General features: G+C 35.6%; 1 protein-coding gene across 5 annotated transcripts in view; it reads right to left on the reverse strand.

The window, feature by feature from the left end:
- Positions 1 to 20,064, reverse strand: part of LOC129771708 (filamin-A) — a 161,421-nt gene that overhangs the window by 126,213 nt on the left and 15,144 nt on the right. Inside the window, exon 1 of one of the 5 annotated variants that reach the window (XM_055775645.1) lies at positions 7,625 to 8,092. The exons of the other annotated variants lie outside the window; for them this stretch is intronic. The gene's annotated coding sequence lies outside the window, so the exon portion shown is untranslated. Of the gene's footprint in view, positions 1 to 7,624; positions 8,093 to 20,064 lie in introns of those variants that run through there. 5 annotated transcript variants of the gene reach the window in all.

Below are 20,064 nucleotides of genomic sequence, written 5' to 3' on the forward strand. Positions count from 1 at the left end.
CAGAGTCAGCTCGTTTTTGTTTTTGTTGTATAATGCTGGTCTCTTAACTTTCATGCAAACATAAATACTATCTATAAGATGAATCGACCTGTCCAAACCTTTGTAGGGGTATGCGGTGGGTCATCATCATCATCATCATCCGAGTCATACACTCGCTTCAGCTAGCAGACTGCAGTCTTTCTCAATTCTGATGTCACACACAGCGGTTTTGATCGATGCAAAGGAAGAATGGAAGAATGGAAGATAGATATCACCAAGTATGGAAGAGTTCATTCGCTCTTTTCTCCACACCTGATTATAAATCGCTCTTGTATCTGCTTGGAATAATCATGGCGAAAAGAATGCAGCAAAAAATCGTGAGATTGCACGATGAATGAGTTTACACTCCCCGACCATCTTCTTTCGGGACTCATAGAAAACATAACAAAACGAAGAGTGGAAAACAACATTCAATGAATGAATATTCCTTTGGAAGGATCGCACGAAACAAAATAACAAGTGAGTCAAAATAGATTGAATCTGCGTGTATGCATGATTCTATTTTCCCTTGTAGCGGAAAAGGGGGGGGGAATTTGGACCACCAAAGCAAATTGCCTAATATTTCCAAACCAATATGGTCTAAATAAAAAATGTCACAATGTATACTGAGCTACACTTGTTTTCTCTGGGGTGTAAGTTCAAAGGGTCGAATATAAGAACCTTACGCCGTGATGCAATTTGATGTGACACACCATTTTTATATATTTTATTTGATATATATAATCTTGTTGTGGCCTTCGACGTTCAGCTTTTAAAAAACGTTTATTATAATCAACATACAGTTTATTATCTAAATATCATTTATTAAGCAAACGTGGACGGTCACGGAAAGAATTTGAATGAGAACTGAACAGCGTCGTGGGTTCTGCTGCTGGTATATATCGATGAGTAATGCTGATGCAGCGGAACGATGGCTATTGGCTGGCCGCGATCGTACGATGTTTGGAATGTGCTGATCGTGGTCCTTTGGTGTGCATATCATAACGTGATTCATCGGGGGGGTGAAAAAGTGTCGTCCTCGGCACTTGGTTGGTTATTCTGAATTCCTGGCAGGATGTTGTTGAGTTCGAGGTTTATCAACTTCTGGCGTTTCCTTGATTTCCTTTGTTGAGTAGCTTCCAGATGATAATAGATTAAAAATAGAATAATAATCAATAGAGTTGAGGACAGGGATGTCCCTCCTACTAGACTCCATTTCCATTTTTGGTCGGATTCTTGTTGAAGGAATACTTTGTCTAAATGTTTCCTGTTCGAGAGTGCTACTTCTTCTATTTTTGCCACATCGTGATCGTTTATGATTTGCTTTTTAATGGAAAGGTCATGAAGAGCTCCTTGGAATGTTTCAACTTCGCTAATTTTGTCGATTGAAGTAAAGTTGCGTTCCATGTAGGTAACCGTGCAGTTCGAGAAAGATATTATGAAACTTCCGGAAAGATGTCTGTTACTAGGTCCGCAATCGGAACGTAACTCCTGGTCTTTTGCATTAGTGATCAGGACCTTGTTATTAGCTATTAATTTTGCAGATGTTTCTTCACTTTTTTCCATCACACAATGCGGATCGTTGCCCATTATAAGTGGGTAAATGCATGAGTCTTTGAACTCTTTTGTGTAAATGTTTAATTGGACGTAGTTTTCTGGTTCCGTTGTGGTAAGGAGTTGTCTACCTTGTTTGATTACGAATTGGGGATATTCTTTTATAACAATACCGTTCTGATTTATTGGGTATATACGGATAATTGTTGATTCTTCCGGTTCCATTTCTGGGACGTGGATAATGTACAGTAAAGTATTTTCGCTAGTGGCTATTTTTGGGGTCACTAGATTGAGTGCTTCTTCAGGTATGTCCATTTGAATTCCTTGATTGTTGAGGATGGTTTTTATCAGGTTAATTTCTTTGCTGGATAATATTCTGCTATTGGTAACTCGCATTTTAGAGAAGAGTACTGCTTCTTGAATGTTGATTAGAATTTTGTTGATAGTGTCGATGTTCAGAATTGTTGTAATTATGTCGATATCGCCGAGGATGATTTGATTGATATGCTGTTTCTCAATTATTTGATTAATTGCGGTTGTTAATTCAGAGATACTGTTGCCAATCTGTTCGTTGATTTTGATTTGATGATTGTTCTCGCTGACTAGTTGGTTCAAGCTCCTGTTGATGATTCGTAGGTCTTGGGCGTCGGGGCTGCCGGCGATCCATTTCCATGCTGTGCCTATGATGTCCCATCTTCTGGTCCTCTTATGAATAGTTGGTTTAATTTGTAGAAAATTAGAATACAATTCGCGTATTTTATGCTTGCTAATCTGATTAAGTACATTATTATTCTTTTGATTATTGTATACCAAACTTGTAAGTTGGTTGATTGTTGACTCTAGGTCTGTAAGATTAATTGGATGTATTATCCTAATATTTCCCGTTTGGATTTTGCAAGAACCAATCTTCTGCATTAATATAAGATCGTTATGAAGATTTCTTATGGTGAGCTCCTGACATGAAATTCTTGAGATGACGATGATGATTCCTATGTATGAGATGAGCATCTGTAATACAATGTGAGATAGAAAGAGAAAAGTTATCTTTTTTTTGGTCTTTTAATTTTATTTTTGTGTCTTTTTATTTCGCAGTTATTTTTGAATGTGCGATCTGTTACTTCGTTAGCATTGGTTTTGTTGGCTCTAGCTTGTTTTTTGGTACGGATGTTGGGAATAACAAAAACTTCCTGTTTATCATTAATAATTGGAGGTTCCTCTTTCTTTGAATTTTGTTTTACAATTTGTTTTTGTGATTTTTCCATATTTAACTTAGCTTTGAGGAATAATTCTTGTGCGTCTTTAATTATTTCTTGAGGGTTAACAATATTATTTTGGTTAAAGAGAATTTCGTTTGGTGTGTATTGTGTTGAAGAATGTACAGTGTTATTATATAATGCTACAGATAATTTAACAATTGATTTTGTGCCCATAGTTCTGAATTTATGCTTGTTTGTATTAAATATTTCAATAATGGTAGAATGTGCACGTTCTATTTGTCCGTTGGATTCGGAAGATGCTGCGTAGTCTATCTGTGTTCCTAGTTGGCTGAGAAAGTCTTTAAGATGAATAGATCTGAATGTTGTTTCATGATCTGTTATGATTTGTCTGGGCACTCCAAATGTACTTATGTATTTTCCTAGTGCTTTTTGAACATGTACTAAATTCTTTGATTTTATAAATATCATTTGAAGATGTTTTGAAAATGAATCAATAAGTGACAAAAAGGAATGTTTATCTATTATGAATATATCCATGTGTATTCTTTCTAATGGTTTTTCGGTAATGGGCCTAGGAGAAATTTTTATGTTGAATGGTTTCCTCTCATATTTATGGGTATTACATATTTCACAAGAGTTTATAAATTTTCTCACTTTTATGCACATGTTGGGGAAAAAATAAGATCTTTTAATTTGAGCTTCAACTTCGGTAATACCGCGATGTGCCCTTTCATGTTCTTTTGCAATTAATTGGTCCTGTCTATTTTCATTTTGAACATCTTCTACCATTCGGTCTGTGAAAACAAAATGGCCTTTCTGACTAAAGTTTTCCTTGTAAGATTCCTGGATAGTTTGGATGAGGTTTTCTGGAGCCATGAGAGCAGTTTGTCTACCGTTATGAAAGAGTTTGAGAAAGTGTGTAACTTGATCTTTATCGAAAGAATTTTGAGATACTATAGTTCTGTGATAATTTTGGAATAGGGTTTCTTGTATTATGGTATCCAGTCGAGAAATTCTGAAAATCATTTGGTTACGGAAATAATTTAACGGGCGTTCGGAGAAATGGATGAAATAGTTGGAGGAGTCGTCGGCAGAGTGAATTGTTTGGGAATCGGAAAGGTTTGGATGGTTCTCGGGATTGTCCGATTGTGGGGGATTATTGGTGACAGATGCTTCACCGTCCTCTTGGTCTCTAGGATCTGAAATATTAGAAGATGTGTTATTATTTGTGATACAAACATTTGCTTCAATTGGCATTCTGCTTAAGGCGTCTGCTACAACATTGGATTTTCCTTCCTTGTATTTAATCTCGTAGTCGTAATTCTCTAGGTCTAGGCGCCATCGTAAGATTTTAGAATTCTTATCAGAAGTTTTGATAAACGTTAGAGGCGTTAGAGTCCGTAACAAGAGTGAATTTTTGACCATACAGGTAAGGTTTAAATTTATTTACCGCCCATATTATGGCTAATGCTTCTTTCTCATTTGTGGCGTATCGTGACTCGGTATCCGAAAGTGTTCGTGATGCAAATGCGATTGGCCTTTCGACATTGTCCTGTATCTGTGATAGGACAGCTCCTAATGCAAAGCCAGATGCATCCGTAGTTAAAATGAAGGGATGATCAAATTGCGGATATGCCAGTACTTGGTCTGTGGATAGTATTTTTTTAAGAGTATTAAAGGAATTTATGTATGAAGTGTCTTGTAATTCAATTGTCGAGTCTTTCTTTAAATACTTCGACATGGGTCGTGTGATTTTTGAAAAATCCTTAATAAATCTTCTGTAATAACCGATTAAACCTAGAAATTGTTTAATTTCTTTTTGATTTTTCGGTAAAGGCCATTGAAGAATTTTTTCAATTTTTTCGGGATTTGGTTTTACTCCTTCGGATGTTATGATGTGTCCTAAAAATTCTGTTTGCCTTTTCAAAAACTCGCATTTATCTAATTGAATTTTTAAATTGAAATCGGATAAACGCTTTAAAATTAATTGAAGGTTTTCTAAGTGGTTCTCTAGATTATATCCAATAATAATTATATCGTCAAGATACACGTAGCACTTCGTTCCAATATAATCACCGAGGATATCATTCATTGCTCTCTGAAAGGTTGCGGGAGCATTTTTAAGCCCAAAAGGCATTCTAGTGAATTCAAAATGCCCTTTGTCTGTAGAAAAAGCTGTTTTCTCGATATGTTTCGGGTCCATTGGAATTTGGTGGAATCCCGATTTTAAATCAAGAGTTGTGAAATATTCAGATTTTCCTAGGGAATCCAAAATTTCTTCAATTTGAGGCATAGGATATTTATCGTCTATAGTATGTTCGTTAAGCTTCCTATAATCGATTACGACTCGTACTTTTTTCTTTCCAGATGCGTCTGTTTTTTTTGGGACCACCCATATGGGTGAGGAGTACGGACTTTTGGAAGGTCGAATTATTCCATTATCTAACATTTCTTGTATTTGTTCATGAACATCTAGTTTGAAATGATGTGGGTACCGATAATTTTTTGTGTAAATTGGCATATCGTTAGTGGTTAAAATTTTATGTTTAGTGGCTGATGTGGATGTGAGTTTTTCCCCCTTTTTAGATACAACTGCTTGATGTTGGTGAAGAATTTGAATTAATTTGGTTTTTTCTAATGATGAAAGATGATTTGTTCTAATGATGTCATTAATTTCATTTTCAGAAATACATTCTGAGTGTTTTATTAGGAAGGGAGAAATGGTTTCAAAATTGTTAACTGTTAATCCAATTTTCGGGATATTTATGGGGTTTCTACATGTGGAAATTACATTGACGGTTGTTTTATTATTTTCTGCTCTATAGAGTCCAGGATTAATAAAGATATTTTTGTAAAGTTTTTGATAAGAGGGGACAAGCCAATCACCGTTATTTGTGGTCTCAATTGTTACAAAATGATTGTAAAGTTGTTTGGTGGGGTAAAATTTGGCATATGAAAATTGTTTGTCTAATAGTGTTAGTGTTTCGTCTTCGTAATTGATGCGTGCTTTGAGTTCTGCCAATGTTTCCGATCCTATTAAGCCGTCGAAAAAGTTGTGAAATTTCAAGACGTAAAACGTGAAGGGTTTGAAAGCGCCGTTAAACAAAGCAATTTTTCCTTTTTCGGTTACACTGTTGGTTCCACACACGTTTTTTATTTTCGTATTTGGTACGGTGCTAGTTTTTCCCAAGATTCCTGGTGCAATAATATTTTTGTTTGCTCCAGAATCTATCAAAATATTTAGGGTTTGATTATTTTTAGGATGTTTAATTTTGAGATAGGGTAAGTAATTTAAGTTGGATTTAGATTTGTGTGTCCCAAGTGAAAATTTAGATCAAGATCATCTTCAGATTCAGTGTCTGATTTTGCAATATCATCCTCAGGATCATCTTTGACTGTCTCATGGTTATTTATTGTTTTCCTATTTATTGTCAGACGGCTCTGTGTAGTAGTAGCGTCCATCGGTTCAATTTCATTTCGCTCTCTTTTTTGATCCAATTTGAAGGGTTTCTGATTTTTATTCAATTGAGGATTTTTACTGCTTGATTTGTTATCGAAATCTTTGTTCTTCTGATACTTTTTTGGAGAATAATCAAAAGTCATGTTTTGTGCTGTTATTTCTTTTGATTTGAATTTACATAGAAATGCATAGGCATCTTCTATATCTTTCGGCCTTGCGGCTTGAGCATAGCCAAAATATGGTTCGATTAGTCCGGCGATGAAAGCAGCCAAGGCGTCTTCTTCTATAAAATCGTTTATGACTTCCCAGTTGTTACGGTATTTTTCTGTTTGTTTCGCCAAGGTCTTAATATTTTGAATAATATTTTTTGATTTATTGTAGTATCTCGAAATACTCATATTTTCAGTCATTTTACATTGCCATAACTGGCATTTATACGTGGAAAGTTCTTGACGATCGCCGAGAGCATTTGTCAGAACTTCCGAAATTTGCTCAAAATTGTCTGGGTTACCGGCAAGACATATTATGTCTTTTGCTTTCCCTTGGATTTTATGTATTACTGCAGTGGTATACATTTTAAATTGCACTGGCGTAACGTGCTCTTTGAAAGCATTGAGTGTTTCCTGAGCAGTTGTTAGCCACGCATTCAATTGTTTCGAATTGCCGTCGAATGTTGGAATCATTTTGATTGGATCCGGAATTCTGCATAGCATCTCAAAACTGGTTGTTGGTTGGTGATATTCGTATATTACCGGTTGTGCAGTAGGTTGTTCTGCTGGCGTTGTTCCATTTAAATGCGATTCAATTTGCAGGAACATGGCGTCATGTTCCTTTTGTTTGGTGGAAAATGCGTCCATCATCTCCATCATTTTCTGGAGTTGCGCGCCGATTTGCTCCATATCTGAGCTTTCTTCAATTAATAAATTTTCCAATGAGGGGGGATTCTCAATTGGGATGTGTGCCAAGTCTCCTGAGTCAACGGATGAAATGGTTTCTTCTGAGTCCGAAGAGTCGCAATTGCTGTGATTAATGCTTTTCCACAAGCTGCGAGTTTTCTTCAGAGCACTTTTTGGTGTTTTTGGCATTAATGAAGCCTTGCACCGTTTACACAAATTTGTTAATTTTTAAGCACACACGTTCGCTTAGAACTCGTGTGGCTTCTGGAAGTGTGCTTCGCTTAGAATTCACAATTCCAGGTGGAGTAAAACTTCTCTTAGAACACTTTTACTCCACGCGGTAAGTAATAATTAAAATTGCGTCCGAGTCTCTCTCTTAGAACGGACTTCGATGCACAACAAAAAAAATCACTGACCGGGGCGAGTTTTATTTCACTTAGAATGTGGGGGCGTAGAAAGAAGAGAGAAAAAAAACTTACCGTTTGCAATCGTGTGTGCGGGGTTCTTCGGTTCTTCCAGTGGTGGGGTGCGGTGTGCGGTGGAACCTCAACTCTTTCGTCACTTTGATAGCGGCGTCAGATGCTAGCACTTTCTACAGTTCGTATTAATGTTTCGCGGATTCACTCTAATCGGATTTACCAATCCTGATTATAACACTGTTTTTTCACACTCGTTACTATTCCACTCACTGAAACCGCACGGCTGCGCCAATCTTGTTGTGGCCTTCGACGTTCAGCTTTTAAAAAACGTTTATTATAATCAACATACAGTTTATTATCTAAATATCATTTATTAAGCAAACGTGGACGGTCACGGAAAGAATTTGAATGAGAACTGAACAGCGTCGTGGGTTCTGCTGCTGGTATATATCGATGAGTAATGCTGATGCAGCGGAACGATGGCTATTGGCTGGCCGCGATCGTACGATGTTTGGAATGTGCTGATCGTGGTCCTTTGGTGTGCATATCATAACGTGATTATATATATATATATATATATATATATATATATATATATATATATATATATATATATATATATATATATATATATATATATAAACAGTAAACATTCGCTAACTGGCCGAAAAGGGAAGACTAGTTATCGACATTTGCGTTTTAACTGGTCCGGCATGTTAAACGTCAAATAAAATCGAGGGGAACTTCAATGAACTGTTCAATTCGCATTGATTATGAAATTGGATAAACAAAAGGATTCCAATGGAAGCTTCGCATTGAGTGTGTCCATAGATATGAAATATAATTAGAGGAAATTATTTTTCTGTAATTTAATCAATGTTTTTGTCATGCGGAAATAATATCAATTTTCATAACATTTCAAATTTCATTCGAATTCCCCTCACAGCTAATCTTCCATTTGAATATGGCGTCGATTGTTTACAAAATTCTGCTTTTTAGCTGGTTCAAGGACCAGTTAACGTTCGCCCAGTTAAAACGCAGACCAGTTAAACCAGGACCAGTTAGCGAACGTTTACTGTATATAACATGAGAAAGTTGTTGTTCGAAAAACTTTTTCCATGTAAATGTGCCCCATCGTCCGATGTATGGAAAACTAGTTGAAAATTTTAATGGCTATTTATAAATATTATTTTCAGAATTTTGAAAGCATTTTTTTTCGATAAAAACGAATTTAAAATTTCAAATTATTTTTTAACAATGATTTTTTTTCCAAAAAATTCTTTGATAAGTTTTAATGAAAACCTAAATAATTTCCTACATTTCATTCTCTGACCAACTTTTTGGAGATTTTATAGTTTTTAAATTAAGATTTTTCCAACAAAAAGTTGAAAAAACTCAAAATTTAAAAAGAAACCTACAAAAAAAACTATCAGACCTACAAAATTTTGAATTGTAATTTTCAAAAAATTTTTTTTTCAATGAAATTTGTTTCCAAAAAATTCTTTGATAATTTTGAATGAAAACCAAAATAATTTTCTACATTCAAAGAATGGAATGTAGGAAATTATTTTGGTTTTCATTAAAAATTACCAAAGAATTTCTTAAAAAAAATTTAATTGAAAAAAAAACATTTTGAAAATTAAAATTCATTTTTCTCGATAACAAAAGGTTTTAAAATTCTGAAAAAAAATAGATATAAATAGCCCTTAAAATTTCCAACAAGTTTTCCATGCATCGGACGATGGGCACATTTACATGGAGAAAGTTTTTCGAACAACAACTTTTTCATGTTTTTCTTTGAAAAAATGCTATTAAGGTTCAATTCGTTACATTTTTATGTATAAATTACCGCATTTTAAATGCTCTGCTTACTTATTTCTATTTAGAAACATGTCGAGAACATGTCAAATGAGAGATTTCACACACAAAAATGTTACGAGCAAAACATTATTTTTTTCAGGAGTCTTCATACAGAAATGACTTATATTCCAAAAACTATAAAAAATAGAAAGTTGATGTCTTCGACAAAAGTTTTTATTTTAACAAAATCTGAAACTTTGTCGAATACATTATATCGCTATCTTGACTTTAAACAAAGTTAGGATAGGTTGTATTTTTTTCAAAGAAAATATGAAAAAGTTGTTCGAAAAACTTTGTCCCTGTAAAAGTGCCCACCTTCCGATGTATGGACGACTTGTTGGAAATTTTGAGGCCTATCCATATATATATATATATTTTGGAATTTTAGAAAAATACGTTTTTGAAAAAAATGGATTTTAATTTTTTAAATAACTTTTTTGTCAGCGAAATTTGTTTCCAAAAATTGTTCGGTATCTTTGGTTAATTTAAACAATTTCCTACATTTCATCCTTTGACAAGAATTTTGTAGGTATCATAGTTTTTAAGTGATAAATTTTTGTAAAAAATTAAGAAAAAAAAATTGCTTTTTTCAAAAAGTAATCTATTTCTTTTTCGAATGTTTCAAGTATGCAAAGTTGCTTAAATGACCCATGTCTTTACAACCACAACGCTTCACTGCTATCTGAGATGATGGTCAACTCCTAAGACGAGTTGGCATGAAATTCGTCGAATGACTTATTGGTTACTTTTATCCGATCGACAAATTTTCGTGAATTCAAGCATTGTTTCCAGGTTGTAAAGGGCGTCAAAATGCAGCGCATTTCAAGCTGGATATGAAGAAGGTATTTTTCAGTGTTGAGGGCTGTGTTCTTCGGAGGAAAACAGAATGTGATAATTTAAAAAAAATAATTTTCATATTTTTTTAGTTATTCAGACATTATTTTCAATGTTCACCCACACTAGCACGTGTTCAAAAAAACCTTTCATCTATCATACAAACACATTGGTTCTATGTTGTAGGAGTATTTTATGTCGAAAGTCGAAAATTCGAAATGAAAGAGGAAAAAAAAACGGTTTCGGTCGCGCACTCCAAACGAAAAACAAACACTTTTTTTTACCATTTCATTGGTGGAAGAATTGTTCGGTAAGTTTATTTTGATTAGCATTTTACGTTCGACATCAAGTTTTGTTGTTATGGTAACAAAAATTACCGTAAAAACCAAAACCAAAATTTCGGTAAAAACCATAATCTGCCTAGAGGCGGTGTTGGACAGTTGAGAGAAATCCGACTCCTGCTGAAGTGTAACCAACTGAAAATTTACATCGGATACAACTGTTTTGCAGAAATTGAGTATATTTTTGTGCTTTAGGTTTATAGGTTTGTTTTCCAGCACGGTATGGGGACATGACGAAGTAGCTCCTGATGACAACTTTGGAGCGATGGTAAATCCTACAATGACTAGTAAATTAAAGAACAAAAAATGATACCATTAAAAAAATGAGAACAGTCAAATGTATCAGGCCTACTTGTAGGACCCAAAAAGTTCACTGGATCCACTGAAAAAACTGATCCGAATTCAACTGAATTTAAAAACATTAAAAAAACAGATTTTTTGGAATCCTCATTTAAATATTCATTCACCGAACTTTCGGACTGAGGTTACGAAATCCTATCAAACCAGATGTTTTGCAAAACTCGCAGTCGCCCACAGAGAAACCATTCACCTCAAAACGAGCGTATGTTACACCCTCTGATGTCAGGCATGATAGAATGGATCATTTTCCAGATACTCCGGAAAGAGGACTTGCGGAAACCCGATATGCACATCATAATCGCAAGTCTTATACTTTCAATGCGACATCAATTTACACCTGTAGCCAAATCAGAATTGTTTTTATGCCTTCCATCATAAGAAATCTCGCGTAACTTTTGAAAAGGTCCTAAGTAACAAATGGGAAAAAGAAAAAAAAACCTTGAAAAGGTCCTAAGTAACAAATGTAAACAAATCGAGTCAATGGATGCATACTATTAGTGCTCAATCATTGAATGCAATGCGAAAACAACCGTTCAAGTATCTATCCTTTTCACCTTTTTATTACCGATACAAGAAATGTCCAATGTACAGATTCGAATTTAAAGCACTCGACTATTACTTCGGACGCCACTTTCCTCTCACACTCGATACGTCCGAAGTAACAAAGCAATCAAAACAACACGAAGTCGCATTTCGGACATTTTGAGTTTTTGTTATTTTCGGGTGTTGATATCGTTTTTAGTGCAATTCAACGAGTTATAACAATAATGATCTGCTTTTAGCACGAAATGCAAGTAATTGAAGCGTTGTTCAGTAGTTATATGCAAATTGTCATCGTACAACGTAATTTGTCCAATGTACGAAGCGATCAGTCAAAACGTCCAATGTAACATTTTTCGCTCGGAGGTTTCAATATCGAACTAAAATCACATAACAACAGTTACGATTGGTTTTGCGGAGTTATTATTGACTGCTAGTGGTGAAAGTAGTGATAAAGATCGATTCCTTTTGAAACAATTCGCGGAACAATGTTCCGATCTTCAACTTCGTTTTTCTCGAGTTGATGTGAATGTTACATAGGACCTTTTCAAAAATTACGCGAGAAATGACTTCTACGAGCAGTTCAAAAGAGAAATTATTTTTTCGACCAGATACCAAACCCCGCCTTAATATATTAGGCTGTCAAAAAAGTCCTGCGGTATTTCCGCGAGGTGTCGTTGTAAGCGCGTAGTTCTAGTTGCATTTATTGTATCGAGTCATACTATAGCTTGTTGGAAAGGTATTATATAGCCTTGACAGTGTTTTATTTGGTTAAGTCGTTCGTGAGTTATAGTGTCGCAAATATGGAGCAAAATAAAGAGAAAATCCGACATATTTTACAGTACTACTATGACAAAGGCAAAAATGCATCTCAAGCTGCCAATAAAATTTGTGCAGTTTATGGACCCGATACAGTTTACATTTCCACCGCACAACGATTGTTTCAACGTTTTCGTTCTGGTGTAGAGGTCGTCGAAGATGCGCCACGCTCCGGAAGGCCTGTCGTCGAAAATTGCGACAAAATCGCTGAATTAGCCGAGAAAGACCGGCATAGTAGCAGCCGTAGCATCGGTCAAGAGCTGGGGATAAGTCATCAAACCGTTATTAACCATTTGAAGAAGCTTGGATTCACAAAGAAGCTCGATGTATGGGTGCCACACACGTTGACGCAAAAAAACATCTTTGACCGTATCGACGAATGTGAATCGCTGCTGAATCGCAACAAAATCGACCCGTTTCTGAAGCGGATGGTGACTGGCGATGAAAAGTGGGTCACTTACGACAACGTGAAGCGCAAACGGTCGTGGTCGAAGCCCGCTGAAGCGGCTCAGACGGTGGCCAAGCCCTCATTAACGGCCAGGAAGGTTCTGCTGTGTGTTTGGTGGGATTGTCAAGGAATAATCTATTATGAGCTGCTTCCCTATGGCCAAACGCTCTATTCGGACCTGTACTGCCAACAACTGGACCGCTTGAAGGTAGCACTCATGAAGAAGAGGCCATCTTTGATAAACAGAGGCCGCATTGTCTTCCATCAGGACAACGCCAGGCCACACACTTCTTTGGTGACGCGCCAGAAGCTCCGGGAGCTCGGATGGGAGGTTCTTTTGCATCCGCCGTATAGTCCGGACCTTGCACCAAGTGACTACCACCTGTTTTTGTCCATGGCGAACGAGCTAGGTTGTCAGAAGTTAGCCACAAAAGAGGCCTGTGAAAATTGGCTATCCGAGTTTTTTGCCAATTAGGAAGCGAGCTTCTATAACAGGGGTATTATGAAGTTGGCATCTCGTTGGGAACAAGTCATCGAACAAAACGGCGCATATTTGACTTAAAACAGATGATTGTAACTAATTTTATGAACAAATGAAAATTCAAAAAAAAATACCGCAGGACTTTTTTGACAGCCTAATATATAATGTTATGATATAATGATATCGTTTCCGTGAATGAGACGAAAGCGAGCTATTGGTAGGTCTTGTTAGATTCTTGGCAAATCCAGGATTTAACTATCAAGTGTGAAATACACGGGTTATTTCGTGATTCATCCAAACGGATCGCGAAACACGAGAAAACCCGTGAGCGGTCCGTAATATGTTAAGGCGAATTACTGGTTTTGTGGCATAAATAAAAAATCCGTGACTTTGAAAAATTTTCACATCAAAAATATGATCTACTATAGTTTTTTAACGCAAATAAAAAAAAAGGGTTTTAGAGCGTTAAAGTAGAAATACCTTATCAGAAAAAATTCCATTCAATAGTCTTTGCCGAAAACCTTTATACTCTTTTCAGGGATATTAATTCTAAACGGAAAATTGAATCATTGTTTATTTTTGTTAAAATTTATGTTTATTAAAAATGTGATTACACCTCCCTAAAATGCAATCCTTTATTTGCTTCATGTACCCATGCAGTTTCTTCCAGTTTCGTAATCACAAATAAAGAGCCGAATATCCAGCTTCCAAAAATTCGGTCTTTCGGACTCGACGCTTGACGGATAGCCGGCATTCGGTATCCGGCCTAACTACTATCCGTTTCGTCACTAATATTAACGCTTGTTTTTAAAGGTTTTGTTCAGGGATGGGTAAATGAAAGAGAAAATTCAACAAAGTTCCATTTCAACCAAGTTCATTTCTACACGTGATTCTCGTCAAGCTTCTTGTTTTTTTTAAATCTTCTATAACCTCTTTTTTATAATAAAAACTATTAACTTAACAAACTGTTTTCCTCAACAACGACATTTTCAGAAACAGTAGAATAGGTAGAATGACTTTGAACGCGATTTTTTATGTTTAACGGTGCAGCAAATTCTCGAACCGATCACACATAGTTCCGACGTACGACGTGAAAGTTCTAGGTTTCAACCAAAAGAAGCATACTATCATTTCTAATACGTGTGTTGGGAACATTTACTTATCAATATAGAACATGTTAGTTCAAGGAATGTTCCCGTTCGTTCCACGGAAAATGTTAACTGTCAATCGAATGATTGTGGTTCCGTTTATGTTAATAAATGTGCGGTATTAGTTCATAGCATAGCATATAGCATAGAAATTGTTCTAGTTTGTAAAATTAGAATCGATTATTTTGAAAACTATTATACAGTATTAAGAACTTCAAAACAATATGGTTCTGCTTTGTCGTAAAAATAATGTTATGTTGAAAAAAAATGTGGAAACATGTACCACGACCCAGTAGCTCAGAACTGTCAATTTCAGCACGTAGGATCTTCGCTTCGAATACAGCTTGATTGATAGCACGCCGAGTTTGAAGGGGTTCAATATGCAGCAGCGTGCATCGATCCTCATAAGGTGGGAGATTCATCGGGTCACGCCAAGGCAGGTTATTCAGCGCCCGCCTCACAAATCTCCTTTGCACGGACTCAATTCTCGCAATCCACACTGCTTCAAATGGACACCAAACGACAGATGCATACTCCAGGATTGACCTGACTAGCGAACAGTAGAGAGCACGCAAACACAAGGGATCATCAAAACCTTCGGCGACTTTTAAGATAAACCCTAATTGACGATTGGCTTTATCAATTATAGCTGTGTATTGCAGTTTGAAAGAGAGTCGATAATCCAATAACACTAAGATCCTTAACTTTCTCGATGGGTTCAAGTAATTCTCCACGAATGGTGTAGTTGTATATGATAGGCCTTTTACATCTCCAGAAGGTTATAAGGTAATAGTGAATTTAACATAAAAATCATCGAACGCAATTCTAGCAATCTAAATCTAAAGTTTCTTTATTTTCATAACAATGGCTTGCATTATTATAATGTCACGGCAAAGACCGAAACGTCAAATTAGCTGAGACGGTTTGGAGTGAAAATTTTATGAATGGATCCCGATATTGAAAATTTTTTAATGAAAATTGAAAAAAAGTAGTATTGATTTTAGTTCTTCATTAAATGGAATGGAATAAATTCGATGAATTGAATTTAAATAGCAGAAATTATAAGAAGGGTTTACTATACTCAAATAAACCATGAATTATAGCAAGCTTCTAATTCATTCATAAGCGCTGTTCGACCAACTGTTTGGGACCCACGCAGCTTTTAAACATCATCACGACGATAAAAATAGCAACAGCTCAACAGGTTCAATCCCCGCCGATCGCTACGATATCCGCTACCAATTCTAGTGCCCTCGGTGCCGCCCCGTCATAGCGCACACAGCGCACTGGAAGTGGAACGATTTTCGATTTCATCCATCCCACATCCACAGCCACAGCGACGTGGAGAAAATGCAAATTGACCCACCCACATCGTGGTCTTCAAAACAGCTCGGATGCAAACCGTCGCGCGGACCGGTCGTTTGTACCGTCAAAACACACGATCAACGATTAAGCGCTCGAAGCCGGAATTCATTAGGAAATAACACTCCCTCCCATCATGCTGTGATGTTTTACCCGTCCACACGGAATGTCTAGCTCAAATATTGAACCGTGCTAATTTCAACCGTTCAATTTGCTAGAGTTCGCTCCGACCGTGCTCGCGTGTTATATGTTTGTGACGATGACGCCATTAGCGGAGGTGATTGTTTGAGAATATCTGTTGACTGACGGGTTATCTTTTCAATTTTCGAAAGGCAGACGGCTAAACAGAAAATTGTAGATAAGCTATAATTTCTGCCAAATTGACCCAATGAATGTACCATGTGGACAGTTGTTCAACCCTCCTGTACTGGCGTGCAAAATCATAACTCGTATACTCGCGCACGGTGTCACAGACTGAAAGTTGAGCTTCTCTGTAATATTACTATTGTTTATTTTTTTGGCTTCATTGGTATTTATTTGAAGAAGAGGATATAATTGATGAAAAAAAACTCCAGAAAAATATGTTTTCTCAGTCTGCATTCAGTTTTAATAGTCATATATTTCAGCCTCCTCAAAACAGAGTATTTTTTATACTCCAAGACAAATAACGAAATTTTCCTGTTATGCAACTGATGTATGCAACTGAATATAATTCATGAAAGTATAAAGAGCCATAAAATAACATAAAACGTGTAAATCGATTGTGGTTTTATTGGTGTGAAAGTCAAAATATACCATAATTGCATGCTCGAAACAAACATATTTTTTACATTTCATACAGCTGTAGTGTGTTTTTCGGGTCTGTTATGGAATAGAAAAATGTATAATGATCTTCTAGATAATTAACATAATTTATAAATATTCTTTGTCTCTGTATTCTTGGTAAGCCAAGAATTGATGCCTTTTTTTAGTTTGGGCGTCAAAAGATGATATAAATAGATTTCTAGGAACTTCCATTTCTTTTTTATGTTTTCTTGCCGATTCATTATAAAAAATACCAATTGTGTATATGTGTGACCATTGTATTTAGTTATTTGCTAAACACAATGTCACACATAAAGGTCACACGAAAGTCAAACATTTTTATTTCGCTTTTGCACGTATGAATCTAACGACGAACATATCGATGAATAGTTAATATACGAATCCATTCAATCCGGTGACAAAAGGGACTAAAATCTCAAATGAGAATAGTCCGGTAATGATCTTATGCATTATATTCAATAAATATTCCATGCCACTAACATTAATTCATACATTTCATTCAAAAATATTCTAGAATATGAAAAAAGGCACTTGTCCAAAAAAGTTACTCCTATACTCGCGTCGGTATCTCAGACCGAAAGTGTTAAAAAAGTGACACACGTCCCCTTCTTACCAACCCATGCGATACGCTAAACAATGACGAACGACGAATAACGAATCTAGAGAGAATCGCAAAGTCGTAGTGTTGATATTTTCTGATAAATGAACGAATTATTGATTTCTTGGTCTGACAGATAATACGTTTAATTAAGTTGTGCTTAAATTTGCCAACTTTTTTTTTTTTGCAGAACTGACACTAACATATTTTTAAAGTTTAATGTAAAATGAAAAAAATGACATTTTTGACGAATTTCATGCCAACTCGTCTTAGGAGTTGGCAGCACCATCTCAGATAGCAGTGCAACGTTGTGGGTGTAAAGACTTGGGCCATTTAAGCAATTTTGCATACTTGAAATATTCGAAAAAGAATTGGACTACTTTTTGGAAAAAGCCGAATGCTTTTCTTAAATTTCCCCAAAATTTATAACTTAAACACTATGATACCTACAACATTCATTTCAAAGGATGAAATGTAGGAAATTGTTTAAATTTTCACAAAAATACCAAAAATTTTTGGAAAAAAATTTCGCTGACAAAAAAGTTATTTTAAAAATTAAAATTAATTTTTCTCAAAAACGTATATTTTCAAATTCCCTAAAATATATAAACACAGCCATTCCTACCAAACCGATATAGTGGTTCTCAGGTTTTCGTCAAAAGTGGTAGTTTTGTTCATTATCGCAAATTATTAGACCCGTATTTTTTAATTTTTTTTTTTTTGTTAGGTTGGTCCGAAAAATCCATTTTTCGCCTTTTTGCCAAAATTTTTTTTTCTGGAAAGCTGAGGACTTTTCACATAACATATCTCGAAATCACGGAGGCTTTATTTTTCGTTTTAGAGTTATGATTTTCCAAAGTTAATCGGTGGTCCGAAAAATCAATTTTTTCCCATTTTTTCAACTACAAAAAATCATAACTTCTGATCTTCTGAATAGATTCAGATGATCGACATATCAAATCAAAGCCAATGAGCTAGTCTTGCTCGAAAAAAAATATTACACTGTGAATAAAAATTAATATTGTTTTCGTTATTATTGATTATATTTGTATTTAATAGCTTATATCGTTTCGGGACCAAGGGCGGCATATTTTTCCCTGAAAGCTGAGATTTTTTTCACAAAATATATCTGAATATCAGAGAGGTGTTATTTTCCGTTTTTAAGTTATGATTTTTCAAAGTTAACATGTTCTCAGTTTTCGTTCAATATTTCTATGCGACTAGACTCCAATTCCAATTAATTGGAAATTTTTTTATTTTTTTCAAAAAAGGCTTAGTAGGCTTTACTTTGATATGTCGATCATTTGAATCGATCCAGTAGTTCAAAAGTAATAAATTTTCGAAAAAAGTCATTTTTGGGAAAAAAGGGAAAAATGATTTTTTGGACCATCGGGTAACTTTCAAAAATCATAACTTAAAAACGAGAAAAATGCCTCCCTGGTTTCGAGGTATGTTATGTTAAAAATTCCTCAGTCTTCCAACATAAAACATATTTTTTTCCGCTACTGTAGTTGGCTTTAATTTAATATGTCGAACATCTGAATTGGTCCAGTGGTTCGAAAGTTATGAATTTTAGAAAAAAAGTCATTCTTGTCAAAAATGCATAAAAATGGATTTTTCGGGCCACCCTAAAATGGAAAAATTGTGTATATATATATATATATATATATATATATATATATATATATATATATATATATATATATATATATATATATATATAAGTCAAGTCGTCCATACACTAGAAGATGGGCACTTTTACAGGGAAAAAGTTATATATATATATATATATATATATATATATATATATATATATATATATATATATATATATATATATATATATATATATATATATTAGGCTGTCAATAAAGTCCTGCGGTATTTCCGCGAGGTGTCGATGTAAGCGCGTAGTTCTAGTTGTATTCATTGTATCGAGTCATACTATAGCTTGTTGGAAAGGTATTTTTGCGCGCTATAATATAGTCCTTGACAGTGTTTTGTTTGGTTAAGTCGTTCGTGAGTTATAGTGTCGCAAATATGGAGCAAAATAAAGAGAAAATCCAACATATCTTACAGTACTACTATGACAAAGGCAAAAATGCATCTCAAGCTGCCAATAAAATTTATGCAGTTTATGGACCCGATACAGTTTCCATTTCCACCGCACAATGATGGTTTCAACGTTTTCGTTCTGGTGTAGAGGTCGTCGAAGATGCGCCACGCTCCGGAAGGCCTGTCGTCGAAAATTGCGCTGAATTAGCCGAGAAAGACCGGCATAGTAGCAGCCGTAGCATTGGCCAAGAGCTGGGGATAAGTCATCAAACCGTTATTAACCATTTGAAGAAGCTTGGATTCACAAAGAAGCTCGATGTATGGGTGCCACTGGACTGCTTGAAGGTAGCACTCATGAAGAAGAGGCCATCTTTGATAAACAGAGGCCGCATTGTCTTCCATCAGGACAACGCCAGGCCACACACTTCTTTGGTGACGCGCCAGAAGCTCCGGGAGCTCGGATGGGAGGTTCTTTTGCATCCGCCGTATAGTCCGGACCTTGCACCAAGTGACTACCACCTGTTTTTGTCCATGGCGAACGAGCTAAGTAGTCAGAAGTTAGCCACAAAAGAGGCCTGTGAAAATTGGCTATCCGAGTTTTTTGTCAATAAGGAAGCGAGCTTCTATAACAGGGGTATTATGAAGTTGGCATCTCGTTGGGAACAAGTCATCGAACAAAACTGCGCATATTTGACTTAAAACAGATGATTATAACTAATTTTATGAACAAATGAAAATTCAAAAAAATACCGCAGGACCTTTTTGACAGCCTAATATATGAATAGCTCTCACAATTCGTGCACCCGTGGCCCAGTGGTTAGCGTCTCAC

The sequence above is a fragment of the Toxorhynchites rutilus genome, chromosome 2 (assembly GCF_029784135.1).
Source record: "Toxorhynchites rutilus septentrionalis strain SRP chromosome 2, ASM2978413v1, whole genome shotgun sequence".
NCBI lineage: Eukaryota > Metazoa > Arthropoda > Insecta > Diptera > Culicidae > Toxorhynchites > Toxorhynchites rutilus.